Source organism: Macrobrachium nipponense, chromosome 9, assembly GCF_015104395.2.
Source record: "Macrobrachium nipponense isolate FS-2020 chromosome 9, ASM1510439v2, whole genome shotgun sequence".
In the NCBI taxonomy this organism is placed as follows: domain Eukaryota; kingdom Metazoa; phylum Arthropoda; class Malacostraca; order Decapoda; family Palaemonidae; genus Macrobrachium; species Macrobrachium nipponense.
The window spans coordinates 57,429,025-57,446,524 of NC_061110.1; the positions used below are offsets into that span (position 1 = coordinate 57,429,025).

A 17,500-nucleotide genomic window follows, 5' to 3' on the forward strand; every position below is an offset into this window, starting at 1 on the left:
GATTTTCACCATCCTTAGTCGTGATCAATACGAGTGAAAAAAAGATATCGTAGCAAACATGGTAAGTTTGGGAACATTAACATTTAACCCTGGCTCCATCTTTGATTTGGCAAGAAGGTTATTGACAGTTCTGTATATAAGTCCTTTTGGAAAAAAGTTTTTTGAAAAATACTCTACTAAACACTCTATTTCGTGATGGAAGGCAATCCAATCTGATGTATATTTTAGGGCTCTAAATACAAGTGTGGTTATTATTGCATTGGTCTTAAATCGAAAGAAACAAGAACTAAAAAAGTTGCTATCTAGTCCTGTGAAAAGACTTTTTCGAAAAACAGTTGTATTAAATTGACGGTCAAGACGAGTGACTTTAACATCCATAACACCCAAGGTGTTGTTTTGCTCTTCTTCCAAGGTAAAACGAATATTGGCATGAATATTATTTACACAGTCCAAAACCAGTTTACATTGCCAGTGGTGTCTGAGAAAGGCAAAAGTGTCATCGACGTATCTCTTATAGTAAGCCGGTTGAAAATTGGAGGGGTCATCTTTTAAGAAACGTTTTTCCAGATGTCCCATAAAAATATCTGCAAAAATATTGCCCAGTTTTCTAATATCAGAATACACTCATCAAAATGCAAAATTCCCTTCAAAAGAGCCAATTTTCCATTATTGGCACTACCAGCCAAAGTACATACTTGACTACTCTTGAGTCGTTATATCTAAAGCACCTCTCTCCCACTTTGAATGCAAATACATCTGCCGCTCCTCTCTCTCTCTCTCTCTCTCTCTCTCTCCTCTATCTCTCTCTCTCGTCTCTCTCTCTCTCTCTCTCTCTCTCTCTCTGGCCTGAGTTTCTCTGGGCCGTTTCGCTGTCATTCCTTCTTTTCTCTGCTCTCTAATAGGTTATTATTTATATATATTACATATATATATACATATATATATATATATATATATATATATATATATATATATGATCTTTCCTTCCCCTTTTTTACTTTAGATTTTGTGCATAAGTTTTAATTTTTTTATGTGTAATTTAATGAATTATATATTTTGCATGTAGTATTATCATTTGCAGACTGAGGATGTGCTGACGTCAGCGTGAAACGTCTCTTTATATAATAAGCTATGACCGCGGCTTGTCCTGTTGGTTTGTGTTGGGGCTTCCTGTGCTGTTTTATATATATATATATATATATATATATATATATATATATATATATATATATATATAAATTGTCGAGTTAGCTACTGGTTATCACTTCAATTTTTCAGAGTAAAACTCAGTCAGAATAAGATATAAGGACCCTTTACGAAAACAATAGTGAAGTAACACAGCCTTGTTGTCTCGAATGTCCGTGAACTCGGTCAATGAACTGTGGCGCATGATGACCCCAAAGGCAATCACTGCGACAGGAAACACTAGGTGGGTGGAATTAAATAATTTTCCTGGGTAGAGATTAAATCACATCGGGTGAAGACCCCGTGGATAAAAAAAAAAATAGGTGACGTTTGACAGGTTTTGGTGCGTAGGAAAATGGATAAGCAAAACTTTCCACGAATAAATAGTCATATGATTACATTATATTTACTCAGATCGTCGGTCGTCGTCAAAATATGAATTCTCATGCACTGTCGCGCAAGAGTTGAAATTAAAGGTCGAATATACATTGTTTATGGGGTACAGTTAATGGCTTCTACAAAATGATTATTAAGCTTCCACAAGGAGCGTTTAAGGTGTGGACGGAGTATCACGCACGAAAGAATGACTGCAAATCGAGGGGAGAGCAACCGGCGTCGGGGACGTTCGACCTTCGATTTCAACCTCCAGAGTCGGTTACCCGAGTACGCTGACTGGCAACTGAAATAACCTTATCGGAGGAAAACAACAACGGCAGAGAACAATGCAGGACTTACGATCACTATCCGAGGGATGTTATCGCCAAAGATAATAATTGTGCTACTTTGGATCCCCCTTTGACGGCTACCTTTTGATCTGCGGTTATCTTTTCAGTTAGACGATTGCCTTGTAGACGGCACTTTCCCTTTCATTTATCTTTTTCTTTCCCAGTTATCAAAGAGAACTCGAAAGCAACTAGTTTTACACACACATAGATATATATACACACATATATATATATATATATATATATTATATATGTAATATATTATATATATATATATATATATATATATATATATATATATATATCATATATATATATATATATATATATATATATATATATATATATATATATGGGATTTTTAGTATTGTACATACACACATAGTACATGTGTGTGTTTGTGTGTGTGTACACAATACTAAAAAATAAAAAGTAATATGCAAGCGATTAGTACTATATCAGGTGACGCCAGAAGGAAAGCTTGAAACGAAACGACAGAGTGCCAAGAACTTTCGTGTAGTTAGCATATTATATCTTCAGAGCGTAATATCCATTCAACTATGGTTTCACGCACAAAGTTGATCGATTTTAGAAAGATGCATTCATTGGTTTCACCGTATCTCATTTTACAAAACTCATGTAATCATACATAAATATTATCAACGAAAGTTTCAGAATTTCAAAATGCACGAATCCATAAACCTATAAGAATTTTTCTTAACCGGCAAATGGAGTTGCTACGAAAAATGGAATTCCATGTCTTTTTTTTTTTTTTTCTCCCTGACTCTCATTCACACATCATTACGCTGACGCTATTATCGATCCCGATTCGAAGATGGCCTCTATGTATGGTAATTTCAAGCAAATCAGGGCATTTTGTATGTAAATTCAATTCCTGCCAGCCTTCTTGTAAGATGATTCTTGATAGGGAGCCAGAAACCCAACGCAGTTTCCACAGACAAAATTCGAGATTGCAGCAGATCAGTATTACTATGGAAGACTTTTGTATCTGATTGTCTCACACATATCAGACATTTTTTTTTTATCAAAGTGAATTCTGTAGAAATATGACCACTTCTATTCAAACCTTTCATCTCTTTGGTTACTTTCTGAACGTATCTTAATGCGTTCCCTGAAGTCACAATATATGTAAGATAACCGGATTTTACATTAATTTCAACCCTTCCGCATTTCCTCCTCAGAAGATGAGGGACGACCAGATCCGACTACTTCTGAACATGATGCAAAGCTGATGGACCAGGATGGACTAGATCTTTGGGAAGACGTTCCTCAAATTCATGGTCGGAATCACGACAGTACTTTCCTTTGCTGAACCTCCTGTGATGAGCCAACTTCCTGCCATGGGGCATAGAGTTCGATATACCCACATAAACCCTTTCTGCAGGGTGTTTCAATGTACGTTATAAAGAGTGGCTGAACTCTTTAGGGGAAAATCTATTGTTATGATAGGATTTTCACTATGTTGAAATGAAATGCATATATACTATACATACATTATATATATATATATATATATATATATATATATATATATATATATATATATATATATATGCAGTTGTAATAGCCACAATGCCCTCTTAACTTCTTGAATCCTTTGCTGTTTTTTGGATACGCTTGTCACTACAAAGTGCATCCAAAAAAAGAGCAAATAATTCAAGAAGTTAAGCGGGCATTGTGGCCATTACAATTGCATATGTATCTGGTAAAAAAAGTGACCAGTAGATTCTATATAGTATTATACATAGACATACATACATATCATACATACAATACCTACATACAATACATATAATTTAACTTATATGATATATTATATATATAATAATATAATATTATAGATATGACATACATACATAAATACATACATACATACATAATATAATATATCGATATTATATATGTAATAGTATATATATATATAATATATATACTATATATATATTTATATATATATAATAGATATAATGCACAGAAGGAGTCCATGATACGAGATTTAAAAGACCAAGTTTATTGCATATGATACGTTTTGCACATACATCTCTGTGCATCATCAGTTTGTGAATAAAATACAAAGACTGATGATGCACAGAGATGTATGTGCGAAACGTATCATATGCAATAAATTTGGCCTTTTAAATCTCGTATCATGGACTCCTTCTGGACACTTTATAATTGAATGCTGAAGCACTATATATATATATATATATATATATATATATATATATATATATATATATGTATATTAATATATATAGATAATATATATATATATAAGTGAATATTTGTCCGCTATAGAAATCCCAACCACTTGACAGACCCAGCCAAACTCAAAATCAAACCCCTACCCCTATGATAGACATCAAACAGACAAATTGATAGACATTTTCTTTTTATCAATTCCGTCAGGTTTTCCCTCATGTGCTTTATGGGTTAAAGGTAATTTTTTTGCCCGGGTGTTCCAAGTGTTTTTACAGGTGTTGTCAGACATATGATTAACCTGCAACAACATATGCGATTTTCCTCATTAATTGTTAAATTAAATATTTTGGTTTCGTTACAAACCACACTTCATAGGTATACGGCAATGAACCAAAACCAGCTGGTTCAAAGACTTTCTCCCTAAGCACATACACACTTCAGTCGTTTTCCTCATTCGCGTATGCATAGTAGCTGCTAGGTCAACCCGACGTGTAAGATGTACAATGACAGTGTTTACTTTTTCCTTAATATTTCAAAAGCAAATTTCCTCATTTACTCGTTTGTTTCTTCTTCGTTTTACGATGGCGTGCGTATTTAGTTATGAAATCCGTTTAAATGAGGTTTGAAATATACCAATTACAAGGTGTCTTGGCAACAACACTTCACTACATACCTAAGGTTGGGTAGGTCTGTTGTTGCAAGGTACACAGATCTTCGGACCGCCTCACCCGGAACCACCCAGCCCCCTTCCCCCATACAAACGCATCTGAATGTCAATTGTAGAAACACTATATTTTTTTTTACTTTGTTTAGAGATGCTTTTTATTCTCTTCTAATAGAGGATCATAACTCCTCCTCCTCCTTCCCTTCTTTTTCCTTCTCCTCCTTCTTTTTCCTTCCCCACCCTTCCTTTTTCCTTGCCTCCATCCTTCCTTCTTTTTCCTTCGTAATAGGGACATAAACTCTCCTCGCCTCCTTCTTTCCCTTCTGCCCTCACCACCTTCCTTTTCCTTTTCACCATTCCCCATTCCCCTCCCTTTTTCCTTTTTTCCCTTGCTCACGCTTCCTTTCTTTTTCCTTCCCCATCCCCTTCCCTTCTTTTTCCTTCTGCCTCACCTTCCCTTCTTTTTCCCCTCCCTTAACCGTAGACTGTCATTCAGGGTTTTCCTGGGCAGCGCTGGGTTGGTCAGTTAGTAGTATAATAAAGCGCATCACTGGGGTAAATGTCAAAATCCACCAGCCAAATATCTGCTATTTAGATGAACTTCTATTTCAATTTCTCGAACAGGGCAAGATGTTCACACAATATCATCCTCATTTTCAGTATCTTTACAGAGAACTGCAGAGTGAAAAGATGGCAATTTACAGCCATAAGAACTTTTAAAATTCTTACGATACCTAAGCACAAAGTTAAATGTCATCCCACCAGATACCTATAGATTCACATGTTCTGCAGCATTTACAGTTTTCGAGTAAAAGATTCTCGAATGAAACTAAAACCAATTCCAGAAGCCACAAGATTAACTCATTTTTCTGCTGATTCAACTTTTACATGAAATATCAGTTGAAGTACACGAGTTCGCCTAAAGCAAATACGTGTCTGTTGGTAATTAGACTTCATTATCAATACTGAAAGTTGGTGATTCCTGTTGTTTCTTGAATTTTTTCCACTATGTTTCCATCTCCTTGAATTACGATCTCGAAAAGTATCTTTTCGCGTAGCAACTTGGGTTTCTGTTTTATTAACGCTATGGCCCCATCAATATACCAGAGCTTATGGTGAACTTCATACTCAAATGGAAGAAAACCATTAACATTAAAATTTCCCATTCCAGCGCTTTATCTTTATTCAAAAGTGCTGAGAAACTTTCACCGATCTCCAGGGTACTGGCCAACCACCGAGCTACAAATTCACTTTATTTTCTTTTGTTTATAATTTTGTTCTCATTCAAAGGAAGTCCCTTTGCTTAATCGTTCCACTCTGAATCCACAAATTTTGTGCACCTGATCTCTTTGCATATTAGTTGTTCTCAATTCTTGTTTCCTCTTCTGTGTCACCCTCATTCCCGCCTCTTTGTACCATCTTACACTGTCGCAATGATAGTGTTAATTTTCTGTATGTCAGGTCATCTTCCCTTTGAGTGCAGACGCCTAACTGAACTCTCCATTCAGAAGCCGATATAATTGTAAAAATGTACTTTTTTTTTTCTGGTCGATGGAATGTAGCCAAGATATTTCTCATTAGGAAAACTGGCTAAGGTCACATGTGAGTCCATATCGTAGACGAAAGTTGTTTACTGGTTCATGCTGGGGATGAAGACATCTGAGAACCTTAATTAAAGTTAGGCCTGTCTGCCATCGAGTTCCTCGTTGGACGAGTGGGTTACGTGCTAGCCTACAAATTCGGTAGTCCTGAGTTCTATTCCCCGCTTTGCTAACATGGAACCAGAGGAATTTGTTTCTGGTGGTTTGAAATTAATTTCTCGATACAATGGGGTTCGGATCCCACAATAAGCTGTAAGCACCGTTGCTAGGTAACCAATTGGTTCGTAGCCGCATAAAAATATCCTTCGGGCCAGCCCTAGGAGGCTGTTAATCAGCTCAGTGGTCTGGTTAAACTAAGATATACTTAACTTTTCACGTCTGCCATTTGTATCACTTTTTTTCAGATAAATAGTCAAGAAGAATCATGCACTTGTAATCACGATTTTCCTTTGGAAAATTACGTTTTCTATGCTACATGTGCATGATGGGTTATCCTATATTTGCTATTAACCTAATAAAAAAGTAAGAATGGTCATAGGTAAGCTCTCTTTCCTACTTTCAAAACTCCACTGAGTGAAGAGTATAGGCTAAATCCATAGAATAATTTAAGCAAAGTGATACACTTGTGTTATTCCATCCCCCACAAATTTGGGGTTTACTCTTTATACATGACACACTTTCCATATCTCTTCAAACAAGATGGCATTATGGGCGTCACTCGTACTGCAAAAGCTGTTATTATGGGCTTATTTGTGAAACGAAGAATGACTGCAGTATTTAGCCTCTAACCAGCTTTATTCCTTTTATTACTTACAATTGTAAAATACAGACTATTCATGCAACGAAGGCACACAATGCTTGTGGTTTTCTAAACGCATATTAAAAAATCAACAATAAAAGCATCATCTCGTTTTCCTCGTGCCACGACGAAGTTTCAGCAAATTAGTGCTAAGCCTCAGAGATGCTCCGACAATTCGAAAGCTGCCTTCGGTCCAGTCCTGTCCCTCGAATGAGAAACAAAGGTCAGGCAGAACATGAGAACAATTTTCGAAGTAAGGATGGATGAGGCAAACGCAAAGTTTAAGAATCGTAATACGAATATTAGGAAGTTTAAAGAATGTTCAACATAAATGGCACAAATATCCTTTTCGTCCATACAGCAGTAGAACTGAAGAGGGGCAGCGCCCAATGGCAAACAGACTGAAGCTTTCACAGAGCGGGAGCGTAATTTGAACGCTGCATTAAATTTCTGTTTAAAATCTATCCAACAGGGAAAGAGAAATAATCTGAGACTGAAGGAGAACACGGGGAAGGGGGGAGTGCCTTGAAGATCACAGCAGAACAGCAAAGTCAGGTTGCCAGGTGCACAATCATAGCAAACTTCAACCTTAAATATAATACAAACTACTGAGGCAGTAGTTTTTTTTTATCTGAAGGCGGTTAGGAAAAGTGCAGACAAACTGACAAAACCATCTCAATAGTTTTTTTTGGCAGTAAGAGAAAAAATGTCGGGGAAGGCATCGGGAGCGAGAACAACAGTGGCTGGGAAATTTACAATTTCCAGTGCTAAAGACATTTTAGAAAAAATAACATGATTTTTTATATCATGAGCCCAGGTTATTAGTTTTCCACTTTTTAAAACATATCCTCCCTCCCTTGAAAACCAAATATAGAGAAGAGTAATTAATTGGTAGATAAAGGAGAAGCGGCCGTTTTCGCTTTGTGTTACTCATTTTTCAGCCACAAGAGGGCAAAGGGAGTAAGCTACCTTCCGAAATAATGGGTCATGAAATTAAATTAATTATATACAGTAACAGCGCATGTTAGCGGCATTCCCAGTGTGAGCGTCGTTTTGTTATATGGAAAGAAATGGGAATCAAAACCCTTCGAATCCATTTCGATGACCCTCAGCGTGCAATACTCCTCAATATTTCCCGTATCAGTTCCGTGCTTGACACAAGTGTTTCAAATGCGTCTACATTTATTTCCACAAATATAAGAATAGTAAAGAAGCAGGCAATAATGTCCTCTTCATTAATCGTATACACTATAAAAAAAACTTCTTGCTGGAACTTCACTCATGACTGCGCTGATGGATTTGCAAAAATCTGTACAGACGTCTTCTTAACAGACAATAAACCCGACTCGAATTCCCACGACTGAGTCAGCTTGAACCTTATGCCATGAATTTCACCTTTGACCTGAAGACGCCTTCGGTTTGACCTTCCCCAGCACACTGAACTTTGATAGATGTTATCTATTCAGTAATTATAGATCCCAAGACCCAAGTCCCTAGTTCTCAATAGTCTAGTTACACATTACATGGTTCACATGATTCTGCTCTTCCCAAGAGAGAGAGAGAGAGAGAGAGAGAATGATATATAATATATATATATATATATATATATATATATATATATATATATATATTCAGTTCATAATTATAGATCGCAAGAACCACGTCCCCAGTTCTCAATAGTCTAGTTGCACCATTACATGGTTCACATGATTCTGCACTTCCCGAAGAGAGAGAGAGAGAGAGAGAGAGAGAGAGAGAAAGAGAGAGAGATATATATTTATATATAAACTATATATAGATATATATATATATATATAACTATAATATATATATATATATATATATATATATATATATATATATAATAAATATATAATATATATACATATATATTCTCTCTCTCTCTCTCTCTCTTGGGAAGAGCAGAATCATGTGAACCATATAATGTGTAACTAGACTATTGAGAACTGGGGACGTGGTTCTTGCGATCTATAATTACTGAATATATAACATCTATCAAAGTTCAGTATGCTGGGGAAGGTCAAACTGAAGGCGTCTTCAGGTCAAAGGTGAAATTCATGGCATATATATATATTATATATATATATATATAGATATATATATATATATATATATATATATATATAAACAGTGGAGTGGCAGTCCGAAAAGATTTGTGAATGAAATTGAGTTCATATGGGTATGAGTCTTGTTACTGACATCGGACCTAGACCATGTAGATTTTGTCGATTTGAGATTAAGGCTTTTTAGCAGACTCATAGGAGCCGTTTGGCAAGACAGAGAGAGAAATAATGCCATGAAGGAAATAGAGGACGTTATACGTGTAAATGACATCATGATGATGAGATACAGATGAGAGAAAGGCCGGGAAATGTGGATGCAAATTTGTGGGAGAAGAGAGGAGTTGTGGATAGAGAGACTCAATTGCAGGTTAGCAATACTAAAGGAAAACTGCACAGACATGTTGGAAAGTGTTTTTAAATGAAGAAAATGGGAAAACGGGAATAAACAGTTGACAAAATTTTGTGCTTGTGGTGGAAGAACAGAGGTGGTTACATCATATAAGAAATTGAGTGTGAAAGTAACGAGAGAAGTGAGTCACGACACAAGTAGGCCCCTACACACAATCAATTTTTTCGTCAATTAATTGATATCAATTTATTAACGTCAATGAATTGATGGAGAAATTGACCGTGTGTAGGGAACATTGATATCAATTTAATTGGAACAATTTCATTGAATCAATTCATTAAGAGATCAAAGATCCTTTGATATTTATTGATGGGTCTTCAATAAAATTGATCGTGTGTGGGCAAAGCATCAATATATTGATCAATAATTTAGTGTCCAGAGCAAGCACTATTCCTAGAGCCACAGATGCTTTCATCTCGAAGTTATGCATCAAACTGAAAATTGAAGTAAAATCATTGACCGTGTGTAGGCACAGTGATTTGCTCAATTTCATTGCCGTCAATAAATTGATATCAATTCATTGACGAAAACATTGATCGTGTGTAGGGGCCTTAAAAAGCAAGAATCTCTAGAAACAAGGCTAGGATACATGAAAGAACTGTTAAGCTTTACCTCTTCATTACGGAAGTGATGTGTGGATGTTGAAAATGTCACTGAATGAAAGCAGGTGGACGCTCGAATTTCTCCTCACAGAGAAAGGATTACGACCTTCCTTCTTCCTTCTCCAGCAGAGGCTTTCCAGTCATTTTCCGCTGAAAAGAAAACCGCGTCGATGTTGAAACGTCCGGTTACTCAAATACTTTGAAATGAAACTACTTTTTTAAATCAGTAGCCCTTGACTCTTCCAATTGCATGCTGAAGACAAAAAACATTTCCATCGGCTTGAAAAAAAAATTAAGAAAAGAATAATGAGAGCGATAATATAATTATGTATTTATGTGTATCCATGCATCTTTTTTGTGTGCAACACTAGCGTGCAGCCACTTCCCTTTGACAGCTGATGTATTCTTTCATCGACGTCTGTTAAGGTAGTTTATATACTATGATGTCGATTGTGGAGTCGATTTACAAAAGAATAATTGCAGTTTATGGCAAAGTGTTCAGAAATTAAGATTTAAACAAAGGCAAAAATAAGGAGTTAGATTTAGTCGAAAATATGAAATGATGTACGTTGTCGTAAAAATTACTAAGCAAAAATAAAGCATTAGAGAAACAGAATAAAGTTTATGAAAGGCCTTGCATTTCGCGTCTCCTTCCAGCCTCCTCTGAAGGACAAAACTAACAGGGTAAATGTTCCCATTTCAGGTCATCATTGAAAGTTATGGTTTGTATCATAAAATATCAATAAAAGAAATGATTATGACTCTACACCTGACCTGCTTTGTCTTTCAGCCTGAGAAGGCTATTTATGAACGATTACTAATAATTATACCACACCCATAGTTACAGGCAAGTTTGGACGCTGGATTAGGCTATAATATACGCAAAGTATACAACATGCACGCATCATATACAACCACAGGCTCTCAGTGCAACTAGGCTTCATCTACTCTAAATGAATCGCACGATCATTTATGTCGGCGTAAAACGAACAATGAGCGGAAGCAATTTCAAGTCTTCATCACCTGGCTTGACGCATTTATTCCATATCAAAATGATCGTATGTGTCCTCCGTATCTGTATCCAGAGGTAATTGTGAGCTCCCAACAGACTGGAAAGGAACCGCCACTTTAGGTGGAGACAAACACCCCCCCCCCCCTCCCCATTAGTGCACGGGTGTGATAGTTTCGATGATTTTGTGGGGAGGGGTTGGTGCTACTTAGGCTCTGTACGTTCCATGCTGTCCTCGTAGATTGAAGTAAACTGCGCACACCGCCTTTGTAAGGAACCATGAAATTACTGAGCGTGAAAGGAGACAGAAGGAGTTATGCAATCATATGAGTAATCAAACACAGCGAAAAAAGGGTTGAATTAAGTTTTCAGAATAAGTGTTCACGGCCCGTTTTACGATTTATTGTAATTACAAACTTGTAATTGATCCTCCGATCAGTGTCAAACAGCAGCCAAAGGACCAAAGGACAATCGAATCTATTTATAAATATACAAAAGAGTCGTTAGACATTGCCTAAAGTTATTTTATTTTTTAAAAATATTTCTTAAAAACTATTGTTTTTAAATAAAGTGTATACAGATGCAGCGTTTTAGAATCTCGATTAGAACACCATCATCGTCTCATATTAGTTACAAAAGTATCTGAAAAACTGAAATTATTTTTCAGTTGTAAATCAAGTCAAGCCTACGCATAAGTGTTTGCTAGTTGTAACGAAAGGTAAACTTTAAATACATTACGTGATCTAACATGCCCCTCCCCCTTTCTTCACCGGCACAAGTCCTCGCTGAACCTCCCCCCACCCCCCCTCCTCTCTCTCTCTCTCTCCTCTCTCTCTCTCTCTCTCTCTCTCTCTCTCCTGACTATCTAAGCATAAAGAATATCATTAAATAGTAAAAAGCGCACAACCAACTAAAATTGACAATAATTTTGTGTTTCCCGATTAAAACCTGTATGAAATTCTTGAACATTTTCAGCCAGGCACAATAATTGAATTCAGTTCCGAAATAAAAAGAAAGTTAGCTGAAGTTTCAAGTCGAGCAAGATTGTTTCAGATACTGAGGAAACAGCAGATGACAAAGAGCGTAGGCTGCACCTCCAGCGGCTCTTTCTCTCTCTTAGTGTTGGCCGAAGACGTCTTGTAGGTGGCTGCCGTCCGACCTTTCAGCAGTTTGTCCGTCGTTCGATACCTGTCTACCGTTCGGCCTTTCGTTACTGCTCATTGCTTACCTGACACCGCACCCTAGTCGATTTTTTTTTTTTCTCCTTATACAGAAACCACTGGAAGAATATCATACAGTTCCTAGCTAGCTAAGGGGATTCAGTCTCAGAGAAGAAAAAAACAAAGAAATAAAAGAATATGGCGATTGACCAACCGCTTAAAGATTGGGAAAATTGTGTCAAAGAAAACGAAAACGGAAAGAATTTTAGATCTTGGAAGTGAAAGAGAAAAATGAGAAAGGAAAAGGAAAAGAGAAGAATTACCAAAACGACTTCTGCAAAGACTGCAAGAAGCCATGCCAATAAGAAATGTTCCAAACTGGGACAGATAAAGTTGTCTTAAGACAACTTTATTTATTTTTTCTCGTATATATAGCTTGTTGAATGCACCTGCACGTGTATGATGGGTATGCTCATTTCATTTCATTATATATATATATATATATATATATAATATATATATATATATATATATGTGTGTGTGTGTGTGTGTGTGTGTGTGTGTGTGTGTGTGTGTGTGTGTGTGTGGTAGTTTGTATGCATATATGTTTTATCTTTATTGGTAAAATATGAAGCTAATAACATAAAATATAGAAAAGCAAGGCTTACGTAATCATAAAGCAGAATCGTTATAACAGAATGATATTTACAAGGAAAGATGAATAGCAACAATATCAGGCATAAGAGGAATAAAACAATATAATATTACACCTATGCATATATAATAATAATAATAATAATAATAATAATAATTTCCAAGTGGATCTTTCTTGTCCTCCCTGGGGCGACAGTAGGGAATCTGTGAATTTCGAGGGCTTCTGGGAATTCCGGAGGATTCTGGGGCTTCCGAAGGCTTCAAGACAATCTTGCACAATACGAAAGAACAATTTAATGGAGGAGAAATCAGAGACGAAAGGTTTCGAAGATTTCTTTGGCGGAAGCCCGCGTTCTTGGAGACAAATTCTGGAGGCTTCTGGGACTTCCGAAGAGTTCAAGAAGATCTCCAGGCTCTAAAGCCTTTGGATTTCTTTATGGAGAGGGAATGGGGTCCTTCCTGGAGACGAAACGCTTCGAAGTTTTCTCAGAGGAAGTTGACAATCTTTTAGTTAAAAATTCAGTTATAATACCAAAGAAATTGTCCATCTCCCTGCAGAGATTGAAAATAAGGGGTCTCGTGTTTTATGCAGCTTAAGCACACAAATATGATAACCACAAGTAAGGCGTTGACACTTTTGCCTTCAGAAATCTAGAAAAATACAAACGCGCACACACACATACACTATATATATATATATATATATATATATATATATATATATATATATATATATATATATATATATATCGTGAAGACAAAATTAATGATTGGGTAAACAAAAGTCGACGTCAAGATTTTGATAGAGCTCTAGTATGAATATGTATATCGACATCTGTTTTTGCTAAGCAACACACCATGTGAACATAAATTTTCATGATCTGGTACTTTTATCAAGCTGGGTCTAGTCATTGTCACGAACGCTCTCTTCTCTCTTGAGCACTCAATATGACAGAGCGGCAGCCCGGCCTGTGGGACTATAATCTATTCGTTCTCGTTTTTCCGAAGTATTTTCAGATATCAAATAAGTAAAAAAATGCTCCGGAGAAAGGCGCAACCGAATTTTCTGGACAGCGTATAACCCTGATGAAACTTTCAGCCACGGCCCATGAAACTTGCAGCCATGGCCCGGCGGTGGCCTGTGTTGTTGCCACCTATTGCGTTTCCAGAAGTATGATCATCGCTAACTTTAACCTTAAAAAAAAAAATATGATCAACATACCATTTTGCAGCCCTCTAGCCTCAGTAGTTTTGAAAATCTGAGGGCGAGCAGAAAAAGTATGGATGGAAAGACAAAGCCATCTCAATAGTTTTCTTTTACATAAAGCCGCTAAATTATTTGATGATATTTGTTCTTTACTGATTTGTATTCCATTATTTCTAACATACGAAAGCAGAAGAAACGACCAACATTAGAAACTTAGCACAAACAATTCTCACTGTCAGCAATATAAGACTGTTCAATGTTCGAACACAGTTATTGATATTAAATTTTCTATTCAGCATGAAGCGCCATTATCCGTGATCGAGATTTAAAAGGATTCTCTATGATGTTGCATGCAGTGCATATCCCTGCTCAGCTTTCACCCCGCAATTGCATTTTCAGTTGGAGAATAATATTGAGAATAATAAATGGGAAAAAATGTCATGCTACCTCTCAAAGTCAACTTTATTCCTCCAACAGTGATACCTTTGCTTTCAGAGAAAATCTGGTCTAATATGGAATGTCATTATCACTGCGATTATAACAATTCATATAAGCATATCGCGCAAAAAGTGACCAATGCATACATACATACATACACACACACACACACACACACACACACATATATATATATATATATATATATATATATATATATATATATATATACATATATATGTATATATATATATATATATATATAAAATATGTGTGTGTGTGTGTGTGTAATTGTAAAAGCCACAATGCCCTCTTAACTTCTCAAATTCTTTGCTTTATTTTGGATACGCTTGTCACTACCAAGCCTTGAGATCCAACTTCCAAGAAATATGGATAAATCATGATGTCCGGTAGCGGGAAACGAACCCACGATACCGTAATCACGATGAGGTCACCTGGTCAGGTCGGCAAGGTGACCTCGTCGTGATTATGGTATCGCGGGTTCGTTTCCCGCTACCGGACATCATGAATTCTTCTTATTTCTTTAAAAATTGGATCTCAAGGCTTTGTATTGACAAGCGTTGCCAATAAAGAGCAAAGAATTTGAGTTAAAGAGGGCATTATGGCTATTACAATTACATATGTATCTGGTAAAAATGACCAGTACATTCTACACCCACACACACACACACACATATATATATATTATATATATATATATATATTATATATATATATATATTTAAGAAGCGGATATTTCTCTAAACTCAACATTACAATGAATGAAGGGAGGGGAAGCACATCAACAGGTCAAGAAACTCATACTTACTAGGTTGCAACGTTTCGGAGCCAACCAGCAGACGTCATTTTCAAGCTACAAAGTAACAATACCTGATTCATACAATGAAATTAAGTTACAATTTTAAAATACACAGTATAAAGTACAATACAACAATCATATTCCTATTTTAGCTGTGATTGTTTTATTGTACCTTATATTGTGTATTTTAATATTGTAACTTAATTTTATTGTATGAATTCAGTACTGTTACTTTGTAGCTTGGAAATGAGGTCTGCTGGTTGGCTTCGAAATGTTGCAACCTAATAAATAGGAGTTTCTTGACCTGCTGGTGTGCGTCCCCTGCCTTCACTGTATGTATGCATGTATGTATGTACGTATGTATGTAAGTACGTACGTATGTATATATATATATATATATATATATCTATATATATATATTATATATATATATATATACCATAGTATATGAGAGCAAGAGAGAGAGGGAAGGTGCATTCATAACTGACATACTTTTCTTCCCTCCGGCAAACGGGCATGTATTGCAGACAACACGTGGCATATTCGTGTTCCAAACGCTGTCTCTAAATTAGTTTAAGGGCGAAACTTTTACGGGACAAGGACGGGCTGAGGCTCACGAAGGTGCCAAGCTCAGCACCTAATTAGGGAGAGTGATTTCACGAATTTAGCCGCCTGATAATGATGATTCTCTTTTTTTTTCTCGCCTTGTACACACGCACACACACACTTATATATATATTATATATATATATATATATATATATATATATATATATATATATATATGTGTGTGTGTGTGTGTGTGTGTGTGTGTGTGTGTGTGTGTGTTTGCACGCCCTTTGAGCGTGGTACAATCCTGCCATCACTGAAACCGTCCACAAACCTTGCATTGTGTCCATGTCATTTCCCTAATTACCGTCGTCCGTTCATTGGTGGGTTTGCTGACGTTCGTTGTAAGCTGTCATCTGAAAAGATGGGAGCTTTAAATGGGAGAGATGGACATAGTGACCTTTGTCAAAACTAAAATTAGCTTCAAATGGGATTTCTTTGAGCCTTATAGTTAAAGGAAACACATTCGCTTCATCTGCACATCAATGGCAATTCATGAATGTCGTCCTAATGTACATTAGAGAGTGTGCGTTGCAATAAGAAACAGCCCTTTCACATGATAACAATGAGTTTTTTACTTGTTCTTAAAACCTTAACTCTTGTATTTTAGTTACTACTACTACTACTACTACTACGAGAGAGAGAGAGAGAGAGAGAGAGAGAGAGAGAGAGAGAGAGAGTCTAATGAGTATGGGATGCATGGTATTATCTCAGTGGGAAGAGAACTACGTTGTCAAGTCTCTTTCTTATTTTCGGTCGCGTTCTTTATTATTCTCTCTCCTCTTACCCCCTTCTCCCCACCTCCAGCTGTTTACACACAGTAAATATTACGAATTTCAAAAATGGATTCTCACGGCATCAACCTGAGACAACCATGTCACACGCACACATACATGCAAAACTCTTATACAGCCGTATATACTGTTATTAGAGACACTCCCCATCTGCTTCAATACTTTAATGTTAATGTGGCCTTCAAAAACTGTACAAAGAAGTAAAACTTTTAAAGAATTCATATGATAATAATAAAAGTTGTGTGTATTTACTGACATACTTCAGGTCATTAGCCCAATACGCAAATTATTGAGAAAAAAATTTTGTAAGTGCATTCTTCATCCTGTCAATTAGATAAGGACCAATTTTTTTTTATCCCCATAATAAGTTAGAATGCAATATATTTGGGTTAACTTTTAAGTTATACCAACGAAACTTATGTCGCGAATGTAAATATCAGCATGGGACTGTGTAAACCAGAGCAATTGATTTCGGATACCCCAAATGCACTTAGTTTTAGCTATGAAGTTTGCCTGG

At 36.3% G+C, this 17,500-nt stretch overlaps 1 long non-coding RNA gene across 3 annotated transcripts in view; it reads right to left on the reverse strand.

Moving 5' to 3' along the window:
- LOC135217867 (uncharacterized) overlaps positions 1-17,500 on the reverse strand; it is a 333,302-nt gene that overhangs the window by 106,603 nt on the left and 209,199 nt on the right. For 2 of the 3 annotated variants that reach the window (XR_010315215.1, XR_010315213.1), the window contains one exon: positions 16,464-16,545. This is a non-coding gene — a long non-coding RNA (uncharacterized LOC135217867). Of the gene's footprint in view, positions 1-10,302; positions 10,443-16,463; positions 16,546-17,500 lie in introns of all 3 variants that reach the window. The other variant, XR_010315214.1, reaches the window with a different exon arrangement.